Raw genomic sequence first — 13026 nt, 5'->3', positions numbered from 1 at the left:
ACAGCTTCAATAGAACCCAGTTTTAGCAATAAAATAAAAACTGAAAACATACAAGATAGCAATGCAACCTAAGATGCTCCTACATCAAAAAACTAGGCTTGGAAGAAATGATTCTCCTAAATCATTGAGATGTCACAACCTGAGTTGAATCCAACTCAGATTGAGAAATCCATGAAGCATCTTCCATAGGTCTATTCTTCCACTTCACCAAATATCCACAATAATCTTTTCCCCGTGTGCTCTTACCAATTCTCTGATCCAATATCTACTTAACTTCTTCATTCTACTTATTAGGATAGTCCTCTAATATAGAAACTTCATCATTTGACTCATGATACTTGTATAAATCAGCAACATTGAATATCGGAGATATATCCATGTCATTAGGTAACTCAACTTCATAAGCATTTCCACTATCAAATTTCTTCAAGATCAAGGTCCAAACTTCTTCATCTTCAACTTACTATATGTTCCAACTAGAAATCTTCTTTTCTTCAAATGAACCATCACCTCATCACCAACTTGAAAATCATGATGTCTTCTAGACTGATCAGCATTCTCCTTATACTTCTGATTACTTTGTTCTATCCCCAATTTCACTTCCTTATGTAAAGACTCCATATAATCAGCAAATTTTTCTCCTACAACACTTCTCTTTTCTTCACCAACAATATCTCTCAAATCTTATACTCCTCTAGGCTTCATTCTAGTAACAATCTCAAAAGGTTTCTTTCCTATACCCCTATTCATAGAATTATTAAATGCAAATTCAGCTTGTGCCAATACCATCTCCTAATTACTTGGCTTGTTCCCAACTAAACATCTCAGAAAGTTACCCAAGCTTCTATTCATCACCTCTATCTTTCCATCTATCTGTGGATGGAATGTAGAACTAAACTTCAACTTAGTACCCATCTTCTTCCACAAAGTCTTCCAAAAATAACCAACAAACTTATTGTCTCTATCAGAAATAATACTTCTTGGTAATCCATGCAATCTCACAATCTCTTTAAAGAAAAGTTTAGCAACATGCTCAGCATCTAATGTCTTCTTACATGGTATGAAATGAGTCATCTTAGAAAATCTATCCACTACAACAAATATGGAATCATACCCCTTCATTGTCTTAGGCAATCGAAGAACAAAATCCATATTGATATCACTCCAAGGTTTCTTAAGAACAGTAATAGGTGTATACAAACCAATATTTTGACTCATTCCTTTTGCAACTTGACAAACTCCACAACTCTTTACAAATTTATGAACATCCCTATACATTTGTAGCCAATAATACTTCTCTTTCAGCAAACTCAATGTCTTATCAATTCCAAAATGTCCAACTAATCCACCACTATGATTTTCCTTAATCAGATTCAACCTCATAGAACTTCTAAGAATACAAAACTGAATACCTTTTAACAATATACCTTCTTGAATGAAATATTCTTCATATTTACTGATGTGATCTGTCAGATTTGGTGCATTGTACTCTCTCCATGCCTTAAAAAAATTAGGGTCAGCATCATACAACTCTTTCATTTCATCAAAACCAAGAACTTTAACCTTCATTTCAATCAACAAAGAACATCTTCTACTCAATGCATCTGCAACTCTGTTTGTAACTCCACTCTTATGCTTAATGACAAATGTGAAACTCTGCAAGTACTCAACTCACTTCATATCTCTTCGATTCAATTTATGTTGACCTCCCAAGTATTGTAAAGCTTTACGATCAGTATATAGCACAAAATCCTTAGGAATAAAATAATGTCTCCATTTCTTCAAAGCTTGAACAATAGCATAAAACTCTTAATCATACATAAAATACTTCCTTTTAGCATCATTCAACTTTTCACTAAAGAAAGCAGCAAGCTTACCTTCTTGACTTAATACAACTCCTATTGCATTACCACTTGCATCACATTCAACTTGAAATACTTTATTGAAATCAAGCAAAGCTAATACAAGTAATTTAGCAACCTTTTGTTTTAAAGTCTCAAAATTCTTATCAGCTCCATGTATCTACTTGAATTCTTTTTTATCTCCTCTTGTTGTCTTAGTCATAGCATTACAAATAGCACTGAAATTATTTATAAACTTTCTGTAAAAACTAGCCACACAATGAAATGATCTCACCTCACCCACATTCTTAGGTGTAGGACACTCCAAAATTGTTTTAACCTTCTCAAGATCCATCTTCAATCCATCAGGTGAAATCAAAAATCTCAAATACACAATCTCCTCTTGTATAAAAGAATTGTTTTTAGATTAATCAACAACTTTTCCTCTTTCAACCTCTACAATACTTTTTTAATATGCTCAAGATGTTCTTCCTTAGTCTTATTGAATATCATAATATCATCCAAATAAACAATCACAAACTTACCCAAAAATCTTTTTAGAACTTCATTCATCAACTTCATGAAAGTACTAGGTGCATTAGTCAAACCAAAAGGCATAACCAACCATTCATACAAACCATCCTTTGTCTTGAAAGTAGTCTTTCATTCATCATCTTCTTTGATTTTGATTTGATGATAGCCACTCTTCAAATAAATCTTGGTAAAGTACTTTTCTCCACTCAAACAATCCATTATGGCATCCATCCTCGGCATAGGAAACCTATATTTCACTGTGATCTTATTAATAGTTTTGGAATCAATACATATTCTCCATTCTCCATTCTTTTTAGGTGCTAATACAGTAGGTACAACACATGGACTCAAACTTTCTCTAATCAAACCTTTTTGCAACAACTCATGCACTTGTCTATTAAGTTATTCATTCTCTATAGGTGTCAATTTATATTGTGCTTTGTTTGGAAAACTAGCTCCAGGAATTAGATCCATACAGTGACTTATGCTTCTTACTGGAGGTAAACCATCAGGAATATCATCAGCAACAATATCTTTATACTCATTCAGCAATTATGTAATTTATGTTGTCATACCAACTTTTGTTGCTTGGTCATTACTACCAACACTTGGTCCTCTAGGAACTATGGCAAAACAAACTTGATTGTTCTTTACTTCCTTTTCAAATTGCTTTCCATTAACCATGCAAACTTTTATTGTAGTACAACTGACCTCATCTAGACTTTCAATAAAAGGTAAAAATGTTTGTTTCTTCACATTCACCCAAAGAGTATATTGATTCAATCTTCCAACATGTACAACATATCTATCATATTACCAAGGTCTACCCAACAAAATATGACAACAACCCATGAGCATAATATCACACAACGCTTCGTCAAAGTAATGTTCAATTTTGAACCTCACAAGGCATTGCTCACTTACCAATATCTTATGCTCATCTTTGATCCATGAAACATGATAAGGTTTGGGAAGTTTTAGCCTCTGCAACTGTAACTTTGTAACCAGCTCTTCTAAAGCCAAATTTGTTGAACTTCAACTATCAATGATCACCTTGTAGCATTTTCCATTCATCTTACAACAAGTCTTGAAAAAACTTCTTCTAAGGATAGGTTCCTTATCACTTCCCTTATTGCATAAGGTTCTTTTCACCATCAGATTTTCTCCAGCCTCAGGTCCACTTGGTGAACTCTCAATGTCTTCTTGGATCACAACATTTCTATTATTTTGCCCACTTTCAAAAGATCTACATTCAAAATATCTATGCCCATCTTTACTACATTTGAAACAATTAACACTGAAATCACCTCTAAGATAAGAATTACCTCTTCCTCAGTAAGATCTAGTACCTCCTCAGTATGAGCTACCACCTTTCCACTCAGTTTTGTCTTTGTCATCATTCTTCCATTTAGATTTTCCTTTATCCTGACCAAAACTTTTAGATCTACCACATTCACCATAAGATCTGCCTCTGGCTCTCTGGAATCTACCACCTCTACCTCTTTGTCTTTGCTCGTGCTTCTTTGTCAAGATCTCCTCAGCTTTCAAGGCATATTAATATGCTTCTTCCACACTTTCCAACTTCAGATCTCAATCCATTTATGTACCTTGCAATTTTCTCAACATCATCATCCACATGTCCAAATCTGATGTCCAATCTATAGAATTCCTTGGTATACTCTTTCACAGTCATGTCCTTTTGTTTCAAATTTTGCATCTTTCTCAACAAGCTAACTTGATAATCAGCAAGAAGGAATTTTTTATTTATCTTGTTCACCATCTTTTCCCAAGTTTTGATCTTCTCCTTTCCTCTCCTTTTTTTATCAGTTTGCAAATGCTCCCACCATAGCGAAGCATGACCTTTCAGCCTAGTAACTGCAATCTTCACCTTTCTATTATTGGGAGTGTTTTCATGCTCAAAGAACTTCTCCATATCTAAGATCCAATCTAACCCACCATTGGTATCCAATTTTCCATCATAAGGAACAACTTTTATAGCAGGCTTTGAATTTTCCCTAGACAACACTCTTAGCTATCTTTCCTCATCTTGATCTTCTTCACGTTCTAGATTATGGTTTGGTGTTGTTGCCTCATCATCACTTACATCATCAAGAGGTGATCCACTCCTCTGGGTTGTCTCCACAACATCTAATCTAGCTGCAATTTGTCTCAACTAGTCCAATATAGCATTATTAGTATTTTTTCTACCACGAACCATCTTTACAAATTAGGTTCCTACAAGATCATAACCCTCTGCAAGTTATAGGTCAAATCCATAGATCTGTCACCCTACAACCAAAGCCAAATTAGGGTTCTACACAATCGAATCTCTACAAGGATCAACCTCAAGCTCTGATACCACCTGACACAAGGAAAGACTAGGAAAACTAGGGCCAATGGCACACCCAACTCTCTAAACAACCCTGCAAGAGTTAACACAACGAAAGAAAACACAAAGAATAGCAACCAAAGTAGGAAGAAGAGTAAAATCCTTTCATTCATTCTTCAAATATTCAACGTACATGCCCAACTATAAGGCCTTCTGGGTTATGGCCAGATAAAAAATACATTCATACACAAAGAATAGAAGCAAATTTGCACTTTCCAGTTCTGCTCTACGATCCTCTTCAAAAATTGCCTAAAACTCTTCCCTCTTAACTACCCTAGCTCTTAGCCTAAACACTCTATTTATACTAGCCAAAATGGCTTACAGATCATTCTATAACATGGAGAAGCCACAAGTCAGCTCTCAACAAATATTAAACCAAAATAAACCAAAATTAAATACACAAGTTAGCCTGCATCAGCAATTAACAGTCCTAAAATCGATGTCCGAGAAAAATCATGATACCTCCTAGCTCTGATTGAGTTAGAACTCATGCTTCAAACTATGGGTAGCTATCTAGGTCTTCTACAACCCCTTAAGTGTGCAAGGTCTAATTCATTAAGGAAAAGTGTGGATCCATTCTGAAAGTTGAGCACATAAAACTATCACGTAGAATTGCCAGAAATTGATGTTCCGAGAGAATTTCCATATCTCCCAAACTATAAGGAATTAGAACTTATGCTCTATCAAATAGATATTAATCTAGGCCATATTTAAACTCTAAAGTTTTCAGCCCTTAATTCATTATGTAAAATTAGTTACACGATCTGCAATAGGCACCCAGAAACTAGAAAATGCAGTTTCAATAGAACCCAATTTCAGTAGTAAAATAAAAACTAAAAACATGCAGGATAGCAGTGCAACCCAAGATGCTCCTGCATCAAGCATGCCCAAAGAATAATTAAATATAATTTTAACAACAAAATCTATATGATAGTAAAGAAGGGGTATTACACCTCGCCCTTCTTCCAATCTTCATCTCTGTTTGCATAAGACCGTCTGCTAGATCTTCCCCTGCAACCTCTTCCACTTTTCTTGTTCTCAAACTTCTCATTTAGCTTTTCATCAACTCTTAGGGAAACTTGGTATGCCTCTTCTATAATGTTCATTCAGACCAAACTTATTTCTTCCTAAATGCTTGGCCTCAACACATTAAGATAACGAGAAACTTTCTCCTTGTCAGCTTTTGCATGATCTGTTCTGATGAGAACTCAATAGAACTATTATGTATACTCTTGAATAGGTCTTCCTAATTGATTCAAATCTTGTGCTTTATTGAGAAAATCAAGCTAATAATCCACATAAATGAATGATCTCTTTAATTTAGCTATCATCAGATCTTGTCTTTTAATTTTATCCTTCCCTCTTCTATTTCACTCCAATTGAATCTCTTGCCACCAAATCTTTGCATGACCCTTCGATCTGGCCTTTGCAAATTTGATCCTAACAAGATCCTCAATATCTTCATACTCAAAATATTCTTCTAATGCATTGATCCAATCAATCAATTCCTCTCGGTTAAGATTTCTTGAAAATGTGGGAACCTCAAATTTAGGTCTTTTTCCAATCTTGGAGATGGCTCTAAAGCCTTTCTTCTTCTAGTTTTGGAACCTCATCTTCTCCTTCTTGATCAACGTTTCCTTCTTCTCTTTCATCCTCACTTTCATCTCTTATGACAAGGCTCATACCTCTATGATCTTGTTTGACTTGCAATGCTTGTAGTTGCCTCTAAAGGGCTCTAAAACTCTCAAGTGTAACACCTTCAACCCTTCCACCGCATTCCCTTTGTGGAGGCATTTTCATGCTTTCATTGAAATCATAGTGAAAATTGCCTCACAATTGGTGACCTGTCTACAAACACAATCCAAACCATGGTCCTCGTGCAAACTACCTCATAGTTGGTGATCTATCTAGATGCTCAAGAACTCCTTCTCTAATACCACTTGATGAAGGGTGCTCCCCTTAATACCATAAACACATAACATAAATAGAGAAACAAAAACAATTTAAGAAAATAAAATATGGGATTCTTATTATCTCCACAAATCTGGAATTACAGAATTCATAATTACAATATGCAAACCCACATGGACATCTTCCTTACAACAATCTGCAAGATAAAGTTATGACTATCACCTAGAACTATCATAGACAACCTACAAACCTTCCTTATATAGGCATTTTTCACCATTCCAAAAGGTTCTAGAAACTAAGCCCTAACTCTTGAGGTCAACCAACCTCATATTATATTATTTTATCATATTTTATTACATAGAATTAGTTGAAGACAATTTACAAACTACATTTTCAGGTGACCCACTTCTAAAGACCATAACTAACAAATCGTTGACCCAATTGGCTATTATAACCCCTCTTCAGAAACAAAAATTTATTGTTTTACATCAGATAAATGCACAACCATCCATTAGTTGAGATTTGACCTCATTTTGGAGTCATTTAGGCCTACATCACTAAGCCTAAAATTTTGATAGCCAAAATTAATACCAAAAATTTGCAAGAACTACACTAATACATATGATATAGCAATGAAACTCGCTTGGCAAGATGATATATCTAATATGAACTTCCACATATGAAATTAGAACAATCTAAGCACATAAGACCAACTTCCAAAAATTAGCAAGCTTCCACAAACAACTCTACATTGGAATAGCCCTTATTCAAAACAAAAAATTGTAAATAGAAATATTTGTGGGTGATGCAAGATTGCCCTTACACCTAGGATGTTCCTTCAACATTTTTATAGTCATATTCATTGAAATCAAAAGTTCATTTCACCTTGTTTTGCAAGTGGCAATCGTACTCACACTATCTATAATGTACCAAATTCATCATCATCATTGTGTGTGTGTGTGTGTGTGTGTGTGTGTGTGTGTGTGTGTGTGTGTGTGTGTGTGTGTGTGTGTGTGTGTGTGTGTGTGTGTGTGTGTGTGTGTGTGTGTGTGTGTGTGTGTGTGTTTGTGTGTTGCATCATGGGTTCTCCTAAATTTCCAAAATTAACTCCACTTAATTATGACACATGGAAAGTTATGCATGGAGTGACCTAATGGAAGAAGGATTGACTTGGTATATTGATGGAATAATTGTTGGGCCATCTAATCATGATGCTTAATTAGACTTGATCTCTAAAAATACAATACCTCTTAGAACTTTGAGGGTGTATGTATCAAATAATCTCATCTTTCATATTAAGAGTTGTGCCTTAATCAAAGAGGTTTGGGGCAAACTTGGCGATTTGTATGGTTATAATCTTGATAAAGAAATCCCCAATTTGTATGTCAAGGACTTTGATACAATCCAAGACTATGTAGTTAAAGCTATAGAGATTAGAGCCAAACTCAAGGATTGTGGCATGGACAGAGGATGATCACATGATTCACAATTTTTTGGATATTCTTCCATTAGAGTATTCAATATTTTTCTCTAGTTTCAAAATTTATAAGTTGACTATGGGTGCTTCATATAAACTATGTCTTCATTTCACGTGTTTGTAGAGATGTTGATGCTAGAGCAATCAAATTTGATGAGCATGGGGATTCTCAAGTCTTCAAAGTCTATGATATTGGTGGATAATAATGGGAAACAAAAAAATCAAGGAAATCAAAAAAATTGTTTCTTCAAGAAGCAAAATTAGTGGAAGCAAAAGATACAGCAAGAGAAAGAATACTTAACCTCCTCATATCAAGGCAATTTCAACAATAAGGGGAAATCATCCAAGGAGTTTCTTACTTGTGCATATTGCAAGAAGAATGGAGATGATGAACATTATTGTTACAAGAAGCATATTGATGAAAACAAGAATCTTCTTAAGAATAATTAAATAAGTCTACCTTCAAGAATGGCTACTTAAACTTCTTCACAGCATGCAAATTTTGATAAAGGCAAGAATCACACTTGCAAGAAAGTTAAGGTCAAAGAACAAGCTTTCATTGTTATTTCAATTCATGATTGAGGGACTTAACATCATATTGCATCTTCATTGTCCATTTTTTCTTTATTTGAATCTTATCACATGCCACCGATTTTGATGGGAAATGGTACTTACATTAATTTTATTAGGAAAGAAACGATTGATATTAGGGGAGAAACCTTTAATAATGTATTGCATGTGCCTCAGTTGACCCATAATCTCCTTTCCATCTATCAAATCATTGAAGGTACAAAAAGGAAGATCATGGAATCCACTCTTGATCCAATTATTATTAGAGACTTGGAGAATACAAATATTCCTCCTAATTGAGTGGTTGATCATGCATCTAGGTTATACTCCTTTGTAGATTTTACTTTTGATGATAATGGTGATTCTTCATATGTTGCTCACACTTCTAGTGTTGATTTGAATTTTGAGAACATTGGTTGGTTTACCTTGGATATATAGTTCTCACATGTGACCAAGTTCTTGAGCCATCCATTCCATCTACTCCTATTGAGATCACTTCTATTATTTCTTCTGGTGATATTTACATTCCTACAGCCATGGATTCTTGTGTTTCAGTGCAACAAGATATATACTGGCTTCCTAACAAAATTTTGTGGGATGACTTTGTGAAAATAAAGCAAGGTTTTTTGGTGGAGTCCTAGATTGTCGTTTTGGAAGACACAATTAATGGCATTCATCCTCTCTTTGATGAAGATATCCTTCTTGAGTTGTTGCAAGGGAACATATTGACCTCTTCTTCATTCTCCACTTGATTAGTCTTTCGAGGTTCACATGATTGTGGACCCTTTGATACAACATTTGGAGGGTTGGAGGGGGTCTTTTTATCCTCAAAGGAGACATGATTTTCTTACACATGTTCTATATTCATCCTCATTAAATCCTAACATGTCTTTTACACCTAATCCAGATGACACACCTTTCAATCTCAATGTGGGGACACCTTAGTAAGTTTCAGAGGTTTCATATAATTTGAGATTTCTTCCCACATATTGGGCAAGCTTCATACATAGACCTTTGGTTTTATTTCTTGCTAAGGGAAGTAATGTTGTTCAACACTTATGGAGCAAATTTTGCATCGAGCCTAGAGCATCTACCATTGGTGTACTTTCTACATTGAAAAGGAGGAGCTCTTGGTTTGTCTTCAACTTCTCCCCTTTGGGAGGGTATGTACTTGATTATATATACATGATGTAAGGAGTATTGGAGGGCTTGAGTCCTCTATCCATCCGTGCATCTTGTTTTTTTTTCCATCATTCTTTTTGAGGGGGATTTTTCACCATGAAATTTTTCCTTGTTCTCTTCTTTATGAGAGATTGCGTTGCTTTTGTACTTTCATATTGTACATGGGTGCCTAAAATGGCCTAGTAGATGAGACCTATCTTGCATTGTCATTTGGGATTGTGAGTTTAAATGCATTCTCCTAAGTTGCCCTTAAGAGGGGTGTTGGTGTAATAAAATATTCTCAATTACATTTTACTTAAGCTTACTTAGGATAATGCATTGCATAGTAGTTCGCAATGTAGACTCCTAGGAGTTCACATTCTAATTTAGTACATTGTATAGGAGAATTCTACTTTAGGTGGTGATAGTTGTTATCTCTTTCCACTTTATGTGTAAGATTCACCTCTAGTGCTCCTATTACATTATCATCATCTCATTGTTGTACATGTTCGCACATACTTCATTGTACAATGGAAGATGATCCACCTTTGGTGCACATATGATTCCACCTAGTGTCATTGATAGGTTATCATTTGCATATCTCCTAGTAATCATGCATTGCCTATATATTTAGGCACATCTAAATTGTACTCATGGGGCATATTTGGGCTTTATTCTATTATTAATCATTATTAAATACAATCAAACAATTTATCATATCATGTAGCTACAAGCAAAAGACTAATGAAGAAATCACAACATTAGTCGAATTATGCCTTAGATCCACTTTTTTCTCATTCCAAGACATTATCTATGAACAAGTTGATGGGGTTGCCATGGGCTCGCCACTTTCTCCCCTTATTGCAAACTTGTACGTGGAACATTTTGAAGAAATCACCCTCAATTCTTTTCCCCTCAAACCTAGATGGTGGAAAAGATATGTAGATGACACAAACATCTGTTGGCCCCATGGCCCAGACAAACTCCAAGACTTCCTCACCCATCTCAACAACATTGCTCCTCGCATTTCCTTCACATTAGAGATTGAGTTAGACAACTAACTCCCTTTTCTTGACATCTTACCTCATCAAAAAACTTGATGGATCTATAAGCCATTGAGTCTTCCAAAAATCCACCCACATAGATTGATACTTCCATTCATCTTCACACCACCACCCTAGTCAAAAATTTGGTGTTTTGAAGATGCTCATCTTGAGAGCCCTCCACATTTGCGATGATGAACACATAGACCTTGAGCTCTCACATCTTCACAACGTCTTTCAAATGAATGGGTACTCAAGTAGAAAAATCGCAAAGCCTATCAAAGACACCAAAATCCTTATCCTTTTTCAATCCAAACCTCCCAAAATCTCTCACTCTCATAGGGTCTCATTGCCCTTTATCAATGGGATCTCCCACAAGATTGCCAAAATCCTAGCCAATAAGGGCATTCATAGTACGTTCAAACCCTTCTCATTGGTTAAACATTGTATCCACTCTCTGAAAGACCCAAAGATACCCTTATGGAATCAAAAGTCTACAAGATTGAATGTTCATGTGGAGTTCCTTATATAGGAGAAACAGGTTGTGTTATCAAGACTTGATTAAAAGAACATGTGGCTAACATAAAACACGATAGAGTTGCCAAGTCAGCCCCAGTTGAACACTCCTCAACCACCAAACACCACATTTGCTTAGAGAAGGGTCAAGTCATATGTAAAGAAGATAATTTCTTTAGACGAAAAAATAAAGAGGCCATTGAAATTAGCAAACACCCATGGAACCTTAATCAAGATGAAGGGTTATTTCTTAGCCATTCTTGGCAATCCTTATTATCCTCTATCAAAAACTATTCGGGTCACCCCTAAAGATCTCTCTCTCTCTCTCTCTCTCCCCCCCCCCTTTGCTCTCTCTCCCCATCGTCCACCCATCACTTTCCCTCTCTCACCTGCTCTTATCGCCGCCCCCCCGCCCCCCTTCTCCTCTCTTTGTTTTTAGTTTTATTTTTCTCTTGTTTATATATATACTTGGGGTGTTTTCACACATATATTTAGACGTTTATTTACTTTCTATATATTTATTTATATATATTTAATAAATTGAAATAAATTAAATAAAAATAAATAAATATGTAAATAAAAACTATATATAGTATGTATTATATAGATATATATAATTTTATTTACATATCTATTCTTTCTTTTATTTTCATGTAATCTTATTTATTACACACACACACACACACACACACACACACACACACACACAATTTATTAATCGCCTTTATTTAAAATCCATGCTTATATTTTTATTGACAATAACAATAGTTTTATATATTATAACTTTTTATCTACTTTTCAGAATACTATGTGTGTGTGTGTGTATCATTCAAACGATTTTTACTTTTATCTTTATTTTTATTTTTATTTTTATTAGTAAGTGTGTTCCTTTTTCGCTTATGTCTTCTCATATTTAGATATATCATTTTCTTATATTTTCTCCCTATACCTATTATACTTCCCCTCATTCACCTTATTGCTAAACCTCCAACTCTTCTCGACTACAGTGCACCCCCTACCACATGCACACCCCCTCCCTCGGTTTTTATCCACCCTAGGTCTACAATCTTACCACATTTCTCCTTCAACTCTCTCATCCTGATGATGGATCACGGAGTGTGATCCGAAACATTGATGCAAAAATTGTTACAAAAATCTACCTAGAAAATATAGCAACGAATTCTAATAGATTGTGGAAAACTAATATCTACAATATATTTCTTGTGTTATTCATTTAACTTCCAAATCTTGACATTTTTATTCATTGCCTTAGGCAAGCTCTTATAAAATCTCTTCTTAGTTTGAATTCTTTACTCAATAGCTAATTTGAAAGTAAATATATACTCAAATGGTATAAATAAACCATATAAATACTAAACATATTTGTAGTAAACATAAACTCAATATATTGTTATTGACATCATAATAGGAATTCATTCATATGAAAATAAGTGTCCACTTTAAAAAATAATAGTAATACTAATAAATATTATTTATAAACCTCAAAAAACTTGATACATTGAAATGTAAATATTGATATACTAATAACATTTGTTATACATTAAAAAAGAAACAATAAATCTA

Source organism: Cupressus sempervirens, chromosome 9 (genome assembly GCF_028749045.1).
Source record: "Cupressus sempervirens isolate cs-2001-9-10 chromosome 9, ASM2874904v1, whole genome shotgun sequence".
NCBI lineage: Eukaryota > Viridiplantae > Streptophyta > Pinopsida > Cupressales > Cupressaceae > Cupressus > Cupressus sempervirens.
The sequence above is the reverse complement of the archived record's forward strand: the minus strand, read 5'-3'. Positions refer to the sequence as shown.